Genomic DNA, 13,220 nt, shown 5'->3' on the forward strand with positions numbered 1-13,220 from the left:
CCGCCGCCGCACCTTGCCCACGCCGCCGCCCTACGCCGACGCCGCCGGAGCCCCGCTCACCGGAGACCTCGCCAAGGTTGCCCCGCGCTACATCTATTCTTTTTCTCGGATCGTTTTCTTCTAATCGTTCCGATTCTTTTCTTCTCTAAACCGTTCCGGTTTTCTAGATCGGTTTTTCGTTCGGTTTTTCTTCTCCGAAACCCTAGATCGGATTTGTTTTCTTTTCCGATTTAGTTGCCTTTTACCGTTCCCCGGACCGTTCGTCCTAACGAACGTGATCACCGGATTCTTCTAGGTTAATGAACGTCCGTTCGTTTAACCGTTCGTCGTTCTCTTTTCTCGTCGGATTTATTCCGCGATTCTTCCGATCGTGATTTCAGATCCGATCTTCTTTCTAGTCTATTTTTCCGCTCGTTTATCGGAATCAGGTGATTCAAGTGCCTGGAGTTTCGCCTCGAAACCGCCGTTCCGTCTAATCAACTTGAACAAGCTTTTGTTACTGTAAAAATTTGACCTAGTTTCAACTTGCTAGAACCGAGTTGTTTTCTTCCGCCGTTTGTTTTTCGATTCTTTTGCAACCAGGGTTCTTAAGTTGAACTCTCTGGTTAGATCTTTTATTCGAGATTTCCCTGTGCATTAGATGAGTACTTATTGTATGCTTGTTGTTTGTCTGCGATAGATTACCCGGATTGCGCCGCTTGTTACTTCGAAACCCTAGGACTCGCGGATCATCAGCAAGGCAAGTAACACTTGATCATATATTTTCTACAACCCATGTTTTATTGCATTAGATCAATCCTCTAACACTTGCATTGTTTAGGATCTAAATTAAATTGTGGGATTGGGAAGTAGAATTGAGGTAGTACCTATTACCTGTTACTTATGAAACCTTGGGAGTTACTTCTATGTTTGCTTATTATGCTATGCTATGCTAGTAGACGTGGATTGGGTGAGTGAATATCCATGACAGATGTGAGATTGTTAATTAATGGTTTATCTAAGGTGGCAACTTAAACACACATCTGGGTGGATTGAGGCACCTGATGTCTATCAGGACTTGCCTGTTTTTTTTTGGACCGCCACCCAGGCTCAAAGGGATCATAAGATATTTCAAACTGGAAACTTCCGTGTGCAGCCACATGCTACTCTGGGCTCTAGCATAGTTGACTAAGTTGTGCGAACTCTTACGGGGTGGACTAGCAGATGTAGGGGATGTAGGTGTACCGGTCTACCCCACATGTAAGGTGCTAGTGCTTCTGAAAGACTATGTCTCGGTCATTCGTTTCTCAAACACCATGCAGTGCGAGAACCAAGCGGAGGCGATCGAGTCATGTGGGGAAAAGTGCGCAAACCTCTGCAGAGTAACAAACTAATCATGATTAGCCGTGTCCCCGGTTATGGACAACTTGAGTATCTAGTACTTGAATATCATTGTGAATCTCAACATGTTACCTCTAATAAAAGCTATTGGGTTTTTAATGAGTACTTTTAATTGGGATTGAGGATGCTGTCAACCATTCTCAATGTTTCACAACCACCATGATAGTTAAACAAAATTATTCCTTTGATGTAGGGAAAAATTGGCTTTTCGCAAAACTGTAACCATAGAGCCTTACCACCAGCCAAATATGCATGTAGTATAGGCTTATTGTTTCATTACTCTCTATGTGTTACATTGCCAGCATATTCCATGTGCTGACCCGTTTTCGGGCTGCAACTTTCATGTTGCAGACTTTTCAGACGACGAGTAAGGAATTTAGGTCGTGGTTCTATACTCAGTGATGCCGATGGAGTTGATGGACTCACTTATCTTCCAAGCCTTCCGATGTTATCGTTATTAGATGGCCTTAAGCCATGATTATTGTAATAAGTTTTTTTTAGCCATCGATGTAATAAGAGTGTGATTGCAACTCTGCTATAAATCCTCGATGTACTGTGTGGTGTCAGCATTACTGATCCAGGGATGACATCGTAGCACAGTAGACGTGATCCATTCGGGTCAGGTCGCTACACGACACTGAAGCTGATGATGAGGACGACTCTGCTCCGACCTACTGCTTCATGGCATTGGGTGCCAAGGTAAACTCATGCGATGCTTACTTTCAAACCTCCAGTGAGATGACTCTGAGTCTGAATCCAAACCTAGCTATAAGACACTTGCTAAAATTGCAACTGAACAACAAACTGCTATGGAACACATTCAAAAGTTGCTACACAGAAGCGATGACCTATTGGACGAGGAAATGAATCGAACTCAGTCCTTAATCAAAGACATTAAATATCTTCGTGTTAAGTACGAGGAACTTGAAAGTCATCATGAAACCCTCTCAGCCACTCATGAGAAGCTTTCCTACGATTATTTCAAAGGAAGCAAGATCTAGAGAAACTAAGAGCGTCTCACGAAGATCTTCAAAAGGAGAATGATTCACTACTCGCTCAATAGACCAGTTCCTCTCAGGAAGATTTCGTGCCACCATGTTTGGAATGCCTTGAGCGTGACAATGTTGTCTCTGTTGCTGAATGTTCTACTACCTTTGATGTTGCAATATCTTCAACTGCTGATGTGGTAACTAACCCCTCTTCTGAGTATACCACTACTATTGCTAATGAAAATGCTAGGTTGAAGACATTGCTTGAAACATGCATGTACAAAAGCCTCAAAGGGCATCAGACACTATGCGATGTCCTCAAGAAACAGATTCTTAACCAAAACCCTACGAAAGAGGGTGTTAGTTTTGAGAGGAAAATGAATGTTGATGGTTCTTACTGGAAGCCTGAACAGTATCCCAAAACCACATGGGTTGCTGCAAAGGGCCCTTCAGTGGACCCATCCACCTTATCTGGCTTCACTTGTACTAATCCCATTATCATTGATGAGTCTTTTGACACCAATTATAAGTTGTTTAAGAATTAGAACGGTGAAGTGTTTGCCAGGTTTATTGGTAACAACTGCAGGAATGGGCCACCTTTGAAGAAGATCTGGGTGCCCAAGAGTTGTCTTGAGAAACTTCCTGTGAATGTCATCATGACACCACCAGGGAAGAAGACAAACCCCATACCAAAGGCTTCACGTGGCCCAAAGGCTTCAAACAGATAGAGGACCACACAAGGTCACCCTAATGCCAATGTTTTGCAGGGAAACTATCATCAGACTCATGAATATGAGCGTGTTTATTCTAACTGCTATGTTCACAAATCAAAGAACTTTTATGCATATTCTTATGAGTATTATTCACCTCCTGCAAAACTATTTGCTAAGGCTCCAAATCCAAAGTTCTCAGATGCTGCACTTAGACTCATTGCTTCTAAGCCACCCCTTAAGATGTGGGTGGTTAAGAAGAATTGACTTCTCTTGCAGGGAAAGGTCTCCATCCGGAAATTAAAGACTTATGACGACAATGCTGGGGACCTAAAACATCTTGTGCGACGCAAGATGAAGTGCCAAAATGGTCTTGCCATATATTCTGTCCCAGGATTTCTTGACGAGCATCCTGTCTTACCAAACAAGAATCTTAACTTTGATAATATGCTTGTTCATTATATGTTTGTGCTTCGCAATACTCTTGGTGAAGCCTATCCTGCTAACTGCACTATAGGGTACGACTCCGAAAGATACTAAGTGGATAATGGGTAGTGGATGCACTAACCACATGGCCGGTGATCGAAGTCTTCTCATGGATTCAACCCTACGTCCATCTACTAAAAGCCACATCATGTTCGCTGACACTGGTAAAAGCAAGGTATTGGGCCTAGGTAGAGTTGCTATCTCAAAGGATCAACGCATGGACAAAGTGATGCTTGTCGAATCCCTTGGATACAACTTAATGTCTGTCTCAATGCTCTGTGATCTGAACATGATTGTGATATTTGGAAAATATCATTGCCTTGTGCTTATGGAAACTGAAAAATCTCTGGTCTTCGAAGGTTATCAAAGAGGTGATCTGTATATGGTAGATTTCTCCGCAGGACCACAGCTTGTCGTATGTCTCCTAGCAAAAGCTTCAGAGTGTTGGCTTTGGCATCGAAGGCTAGGACATGCGGGCATGAGGAACTTGCACACTCTCGTGAAGAAGAAGCATATCATTGGCATGGAGGGCTTCAAGTTCAATAAAGATCATCTATGTGGTGCTTGTGAAGCCGGGAAGATGACTAGGGCCAAGCATCCCTCGAAGACAATCATGACTACATCACGCCCCTTCGAGCTGCTTCACATGGATTTATTTGGCCCTACTCACTACTCTACCCTTACTACCACTTCACATCTCTATGGCTTCGTTATTGTTGATGATTACTCGAGATACACCTGGGTGCACATAATTCTCTATAAGACTGAAGTGCAAGATGTCTTTAGACGCTTTGCCAATCATGCCATGACCAATTATGGCATCAAGATCAAGCACATCAGGAGTGACAATGGCACAGAATTGATAACATTGGCCTCGACACTTATCTTGATACATTGGGCATCACACATGAGCTCTCTGCTCCATACACACCTCAGCAGAATGGCATCATGGAGCACAAGAATAGAACCCTCATTGAGATGGCATGTACGATGCTTGATGAGTACAAGCCTCCAAGAAAGTTCTGGCATGAAGCCATTGATATTGCTTGCCACATCATCAACATAGTTTATCTTCATAAGTTCTTCAAGAAGACATCCTATGAATTCCTGACTGGTAAGAAGCCAAACGTTAGCTAATTCAAAGTCTTCGATGCTATGTGTTGGATCAAGGATCCACATCATAGTTCCAAATTTGCACCAAAAGCACATGAAGGTTTTATGCTTGGTTACAGAAAGGATTCGCACACCTACAGAGTCTTCAACCTCTTTCACAATAAAGTGGTTGAAACTATAGATGTGCGGTTCGATGAGACTAACGGCTCGCAAAGAGAGCACCTGCCAAATGTGCTAGATGAAGCTACACCTAGTGAATCTATCAAGCTAATGGGAACTGGAGAAATCACACCCACCAAGGAACAGCCTGAGGAGGAAATCATCATTTCAGCACCTAATCAACATGAAGATCATCATTTTAGCACCTGGTTCTCTAGATCCTACTCTCTTTATGAAGACATATGATGGAGAACTGTTTGTCTGCCAAATCTATGTGGATGACATTATCTTCGGCTGCACTGATAAGAGATACAGTGATGAGTTTGGGCATATGATGCAAGAGCAATATCAGATGTCCATGATGGGAGAGCTGAAATTCTTCCTTGGTCTTAAAATTTGTCAACAGAGAAATGGCATATTCATATCACAAGAGAAATACCTCAAAGATTGTCTGAAGAAGTTTGGAATGCAAGACTGCAAAGGGTACATGACGCCAATGCCAACCAAAGGCCAATTGGGCCCCGACGACAATGGTAAAGAGTTCGATTAAAAGGTATACCGCTCCATGTTTGGTTCTTTATTGTACTTATGTGCATCTAGGCCAGATATTGTGATTAGCATTTGCATGTGTTCCCGATTCCAAGCGGCACCAAAGGAATGGCATCACCTCATGGTGAAGCGAATACTTTGATATTTGGGTCACACCCCAACGCTAGGATTATGGTGTCCAAAGGGCTCAGAGTTTGATCTAGTTGGATTCTCAGATGCTGATTATGCTGGTGACAAGGTCGATCACAAGTCCACATCAGGCACATCTCACTTTCTCGGATGATCTCTTGTCTGTTGGTCTTCAAAGAAGCAGAACTGTGTATCACTCTCCACTTCTGAATCTGAATACATTGTCGCTGGATCTTGCTGCGCTTAGCTTCTCTGGTTGAAGCAAACCCTCAAGGATTATGGCATCCACATGAAGCGTGTGCCCCTCTACTGCGATAATGAAAGCACTATGAAGATTGCTAACAATCCAGTTCAACACTTGAATACAAAGCACATTCAGATCCGTCATCACTTTCTCAGAGATCATGTTATGAAGGAAGACATTGATACCATTCACGTCAACAGTGAAGAGCAATTGGCAGATATTTTCACGGAGCCCTTGGATGAGAAAAGGTTTTGCAAGCTGTAGTGTGAGCTAAATATCTTAGAATCCTCTAATGTGTGTCATGATAATTGTGCGTCGTGTCTGGGTCTAATATTTCCTATACGATGGGTAACGCCACCACCAACCTTTCTTGATGATTTTTCTTTGGTGTCATGTTTGCATTATCTTCTTAATTGGTTTGACTTCAAAGTTTATCTTCACGATGTTGATTTGGTCTTATATATATATATATATATATATATATATATATATCTTCAAGTTGCAATTTTCTGCACTAAGTGAATGTGATCAGACCCTAACCCTTTCTGTGCTTATCCCTCATATTCTCTCTGTCTCTTCATATGCATTATGTTGACATGTGTCGAATGTCTTCACTGTGTCCTTGTCAGCTGAAGATACAGAGACACATATAAAACTGCCTTTAATTTTCTTATCCTTTTTGCCTGAATACCGGAGAAGCCAGAACGACCACCCGACAAACCAGGCACGTGTGGGGTCGTGGCTCAACCTTCAATAAGTTGCATGTCTTCCACGTGTCTTTCAGATGTGAACCGCTAGGGGCACCTGCATAATTGCACTGCGCCGCCCCTCCTCCTTATAAATACTTCTCCCCTCGCGGTCATTATTTCTTCTCCTCTTACCATCTCACTCAAACCCTAGCGCCACCGCTAGCATCAGTCGTTGCCGGAGACGAAGCACTTTGTTGTCGCGACCTCTCCGATGTCGTCTTGACGTCGGTGGCGGACTTCGTCTTATTCGCCACCACTATAGGTGTCTTCTATCGCCAAGTTAGGGTGCGGGTGATTGGACTGCTCGACCTCTCCACTTCTCGTCTAGTAGTTCATCATGCGGTAAATAAGAACTCACTTTTTACCGTTTATTTGATCCGTTGAACTGTCCACATCTTCCAAAAGTTGTTTCTACACTTCCAAATCTAAAGCCTTCTGTTTCTGCATCTCATAACTTGCAAGTATGTTCACTTATGCATTACAACTAGTTAGATTCCTCACTTGTACTTATTCATGGATCCGTACAAATCTGGAACCAACTCGCATCGAAAGTGAATGTCTTCGCACTATGAGGTCAATGTCTTCAAACTGACTTATCTTCAAAATCTTCTAAGAATGCATATGACCTCTTCCCCTTCCCTCACATCTCTAATGCTGTCATAGGTACAAGTCCGTGGGAGAATCCCTTGGTTCTCATAGTCTGCATTCATTTGCAGAGTTCTTACAACATCACATTGAATCTCCAGAAGCCAACTCTTGTCTGACAAGCAGATTGAAGCCAAAACATAGTTGTGAAGCCCTTCATTCTGAATCCAATGGTTGGTGGAAAATCTGCAAAGAAGGGTGGCAGGCAGCGCCGGGACAACACTGCTTTGGACATGCCACCAGATCTCTATGAGCAATACAAGTCTAACCCAGAGGAAACCTATGGTGAACGCAAAACTCGAGTCCAATGGATTCGAAGATATTGGGCAGAGGAATGGTTTCAGTACCACTTTGTTGCACCTGAGTATGCAAAGAAGAATGTTGTGAGGCCACCATGGGCCGATATTGTGTATAGGAAGCTGCACCCCAAGACGAAAGGCTGAAGCCATTGCAAAGGGCTTCTATCCTTGCATGGTCAGAGGACCTCAGCCTGAGAATGCCGACCCATCCAGTCTCCGATGGTGTCATGAAGATGAATTGTTTGAACAAAATCTTCAGTTTGCAAGAGCTTCTGTAGTCCAAAACAAGAAGGACCTGGGGATTGACTTCAACCCTGGTCCAGCAGCTCCAAGGCCAGATGGCAGGCGTGAAGCTGATCAGAATATCATTGGTCCCTTCAATAGCTTTGATGGTCTTCTCTCCCACATTGCTACACAAAGGGCCACTGGTGAAGAAGCGGCTGGTGAAGAGGAACATGAGGATGTTCCAGAACCCCCGAAGCCAAAGAAAAAGTCTAAGGCTTCAAAATCTTCTACTGCTTCGAAGGCTTCAAGAATGAAGCCATTGCAATCTGCACCTCTTGAATCTAGTGTGAAGTCTGAGGACTAGTCCCGCGTCTCCAAGAAGTCCAAGAAGCCCAAGAGGATTTTTGGGCATGACCTCACTCCAGCAAGGACTCTACGCAATAAAGAGAATCCTACAGATCTATCTAGTGATGAAGATCTTGCTGACGATGCTCTAGAAATGCTCATCAAGAGCAAGCAGGAGGCTGAAATCTTTAAACATTTGCCTCTCTTTGATGCTGATATTGTTAACAACTTCATTGATGAGTGGTTTGAAAACACCTCTCTCAACATTGACAACTTACAGCTACCAATTGACATCAGCGTCACATTCCAGGGCTGTATAGCCAAGGAGCTTGTTATCGCTCAAAAGATTGTTGAGCTGAAGAACAAGATAGACCATGAGAAGGCCCTGCTCAAGAAGCATATGGCCAAGCTTAGTGTCACTGAGGTGCAAAACTTCAAACAAATGATGATTGACCTCAAGGCTGAGTTCCAGAAGAAACGCGATGAAGCCAAAGGTTCTCGTGAGCGCTTGAAGTACTATGCCGAAAAATGCATGCAGGCTCACAATGAGGCAGTGAAGAGAATGGCCCTTGGGCCTGGCATTGACCCCTGAATGGCTGCCAAGAAGCCACAGAAGCCTGCTGAAGCTGAACCCGAAGCCCCAAGGCAGGAAAGACCAAGCATTATCTTCCCCACCAGCATGACTGGCTTGAAGCCAAAGGTCCCTTCAGCAGCTTCGGAGCAGAAGAAGACTAAGCTGTCTGAGGCTGAAGCCAAGAAGAGGAAGCATCATGACACTTTTGATGCTGCTCCATCCAAGAAGAAGCTGAAGACAAAGTCTTCAAAGTCTTCTCGCAAAGTATGTGCTGCTCCCCAGGAACCATTGCTTGTTGAGCCTATTTCTGTTGCACTGCCTGCTTCAACCAACTATGAGCATCATCACGTCATGCATGAGTCTGCTACCAAAGAGGCTCATGAGTCTGAAGATATTCCAGCTATTGATCCCATCACAGACATTGGTCATGAAGACAATGTTGAAGATCATGTAGTCCTTCCTCAGATCATACCCAACCCGGTATCATCGCTTGCTCCTACGAGTTGTGAACAGATATGCATTGGTGGTCCCATGACGCCAATCGCACAAGATGAATTCTAGGAAGAGCAACACCCCAACTCCCCATTGCATGAAGTTATTCCTCACACTCCACCTGCTCGTCACCACTCCGGTGCTTGAGACACCGCAAGAGACTCCCGGAGACATGGAGAAGACCACTCATTCACCAAAGGTGTCGCTATCTTTTCGAAGGCTTCGCAGAGGCCCTAGGCCCTCGGTCTCCATGTCGAGCATTCCTGAAGAGGATGTGCACACCACAAGCTCAGTTGCACATCAAGTGTTTCCTGAAGCCATCCCTTAAGTAACTTCTCATGAATCTAAAGCCAAAGAGGCTGAAGATATTCCGGCTGCATCAGCCGATGACAAGGAAGAAGAAGATCGTGAAGTTATTCCCCCTACCATGATCCAGTTTTTCGAGAAGAAGTGATTGTGCCAGTCCCCCCAATCCCTGAAGCCACTGAAGTTGAGGCAAATGCGGCTGCCACCACCACCATTGATGAAGCCAATGATGTTGTCATGGCTTAAGATAATGTGCAGCCCAAAGTCAATAATGCCACAGAAGACAATGCGCAGCCATCCACCTCGGATGTGGTTGTTCCTCCCCATGTGCCTCAAACCATGGAATGTGCGTTCTATCGTGGTGAGCTTGTTACTGTCCAGTGGCCAATCTTGACACCACCCACTGCTCCGGTCCCCAATATGACTATCATGTGGAGCAAAGGCCTTAGACACAGAAGCCAAAGCACAAGCTGCCAAGGCTTCCAAGTGTTGTCACTACACAAGGCTCATTCAGTGTGCTCAGCTTTAGAGAGCACAACACTTCCTTTGACAAGGCCAAGAACCCTTATAAGAAGCCAAAGATTTCATCTGATAGGTTCTGGAGCAACCAGCAAAGGAGCTGCTATTCATGCATTCTCTACAATCAAGACATGATTTTTTTTCCCACAAGCGTCTTTATTGTGATGCCATTGTTGGGCCGCCATGCCTTGAAGAAGCCCTTGACTGCTTCCGTGAAGTTGGTTTGATCCCATTTGTCGTCGACAAGGAGCACTGGAATGAAGAACTTCTTCTGCAATTCTATGCCACTCTACACATATCAGGCTACAACAGGGATCCGAAGACATGGGTCCTTGAGTGGATGTCAGGGGATGTCCATCATGAAGCTAAAGCTCAAGAGATCATCGAGCTCACTTCCCTGCCTACTCCTGGTGATTTATATGAGTCAGGTTGTCAGCGCCATGTGCAACAACTGTAGAGTGTCTTCCAGAAGCCTGAGCCCAATATGAGTCAAATGCTCAGCATGATGAAGCCTTTGCCATTTGGTGCTGAATACCCCAAGGAGTTCTATGTCAAGGACCTCGAGTACCTGCCCCGCACCATATATCACATCCTAAGTCATACTCCGTGGCCTATCAAAGGGCATTCTCCCGACGCCAAGCTTGAAGGCACCATGAAGACATTGGTCTTATACATCATCACTGGCATCAGGTTCAACATGCAAGACTTCTTCATCCGTCAGTTGGTTGCTTCTGGCATTGATCTATTTGGCCTCAAGTTCTATGCTCCATGGGTCATGCGGCTCATTAAGCTTCACTCCTCCATCATATATCAAGCTTCAGCACGCAACCATGTTGTATTTCTGCCTGAAGTTGATATGTCATATGAAGCCATATACCCTGAGCCTGCCAAGAAGCCACTCCATGAATACAATGTCGCCTTTCAAAGCTTCACTCAACCTATTGAAGGTGTTCATGTGCCTAATCCTCCTGCTCCTACTGGTCTTCTTGCTGGCCAGCTTCATCTGTTGCATCGTGCAAACACTGATGCAACAGCCAACACGGTAACTTAAAGGCCTCAGAAGCGTGCTTCTATCCTGAATGACAAAGAGCTTCTTGTAGCACTTCACCAGAAGCAGGATAGGCATCATGACTAGCTGAAGCGTCAGATGCGGAGTCTTGTTGTTGATGTCAATCGTATTTGCAACCTTGCAACCAAGAACTCTTTTGTTGCGCATGAAGCCTATGGGCGTTCCTAGAAGAGCCTCACAATGCTCTATTCTGAAGACGATCTTCAAGCATATGGCTTCTTCGAGCGCTTCAAGTTTGACTCTAGGCCTCCATAATCAGCAAGTTGGCGTCCAACTCCTTCCCTTGAAGATTCAGAGTATTCATCTTTGGTTCCAACTGTTGTTGCGAGAGTCATTGATGAAGAGGATGACGCCACTTCTCCAGCGATGGCTTCACTGCGCCATGATTCTGCATTAGGCCCCTCTGCACCGCCCAACTCCAATGTTGACCCTGCTGCCCCAACATCTTCACCGCCTGGGAATGAGTAAGCACTCTGTGTCTTCAAACCTTTTTGGTCATTACTTACATAAGGGGGAGAACCATATGAGTTGATAGTCTTCAAGCAGGTCCATATGGGTCGGGTGCTTATTTTTTGCTAAGTTTTTACAATTCTCGTTCTTGAACTGTTGGCTTTTGAGTTGTAACACTTAAACTTGATGGTCGTCTGCCACTTTTTCTGCTACTGTATGATGTGATGATAAATCCCACATGAAGTCATTATGCAGACGCCTATTTCTCATTGTGCATTTCATTATCTTAACTACATTTGTGTATGCATGATGAATTGTCTTCATGTGTTGAAGAAGATCTCCACAAAGCAAAACCTGCCATGTGCATTTGCATTCAAAGGCAAAATATTTATATGTGCATCTTTAGGGGGGGCCTCTTTCAACCTATGAAGCCAATGCCCATGTACTTTAACTTTCACATACTTTTATCCCCATTGATAACCTCAACCAGTTTGTCATCAATCACCAAAAAGGGGGAGATTGTAAGTGCATCTAGTGCCACCACTGGTTGGTTTTGGAGTATTGACGACAAACATGGTTGAGGGACTAATGTGTTTGTGAGAATTGCAGGATAACACATGTAATAGTCCCTCATTGATTCGGTTTACCTACCAGAGATGACCCCTAAAAATGTGTGAAGGCATTGAAGACAATGGTGGTTCATGAAGACATTCATGTTGAAGATAATGACGCGTGAAGACATTCACTTGAAGACTATGGAGTTTCTTTTGTAGTTTCCTTTTCTTCTTTATTGAGTCATAGGAACCACCGAACTGTTAAGTGGGGTCCAAGTGAACAAAGTCAGATGACTGATGTGATGCTCAACCAAAATCCTATGTCTTCAAGCAAAGACAATGAGAGCAAATCTTATCCAGAGTTGGATAAGTCAGCTTTGCTTGCAACCCAAGCCAAGCTTTCGCGTGTGTTTGAAATCCGACCGTTGGACACGTGTCGGTTCCTTAGTGACCCGGGGTCATTTCAGACATATCATGTCGGGTTGCCTCTTGGCTATAAATAGCCCACCACCTACACCATAAATTGGTGGCTGCTTAGAGTTAGTGCACGACTTTTGTCGTTTGAGAGCAACCCACCTCCGAAGCCTTTGAGAGAGAGCTCCTTGCGAGGACAAAGCCCAAACACCCAGAGCCAAAGAGTGTTAGGCATCACTGAAGTCTTTCTGTCCATGTGACCTGAAGACTTGTTACACTTGAGGACTGTGCATCCTCCAGCCGGTTAGGCGTCATGTTCTGAGGATCCAAGAGTCATTGTGGATCGCTAGTGAACGGAGTCTGTGAAGGTTTGGAAGTCTACCTTGAAGACTTACCAGAGTGATTGGGCGAGGACTGGGTGTCCTTAGCTCAAGGGGAATAAGGTGAAGACACAGTCTTCTAAATTCAATCCCAGCCTCCCTAACCAGACGTACAGTTGTCACAGCAACTGGAACTGGTCTAACAAATCCTTGTCTTCACCAAGCTACTAGTTCTATCCCCTACCTTCTTTACATTTCAGTTTGTCTTCGTGAAGTCATTGCTCGCTTGCTTGATCTGTTTGACTTCACTAAGTGAAGACTATTATCTGCTTGGCTTCATATTGTCTTCCATTCGATCCATTCTACCTAGATGCCATTAGTCTTCATACTTTCTCTATACTACTTACTTGACTATGGTCTGTCTAGGGTAGTTTATCTTCTGCTGCATATCATATAGGTTCAATTTGATTGTGTGTCTTCAAAGACCTCGTGTTTTGAAG

Source organism: Triticum aestivum, chromosome 3B, assembly GCF_018294505.1.
Source record: "Triticum aestivum cultivar Chinese Spring chromosome 3B, IWGSC CS RefSeq v2.1, whole genome shotgun sequence".
In the NCBI taxonomy this organism is placed as follows: domain Eukaryota; kingdom Viridiplantae; phylum Streptophyta; class Magnoliopsida; order Poales; family Poaceae; genus Triticum; species Triticum aestivum.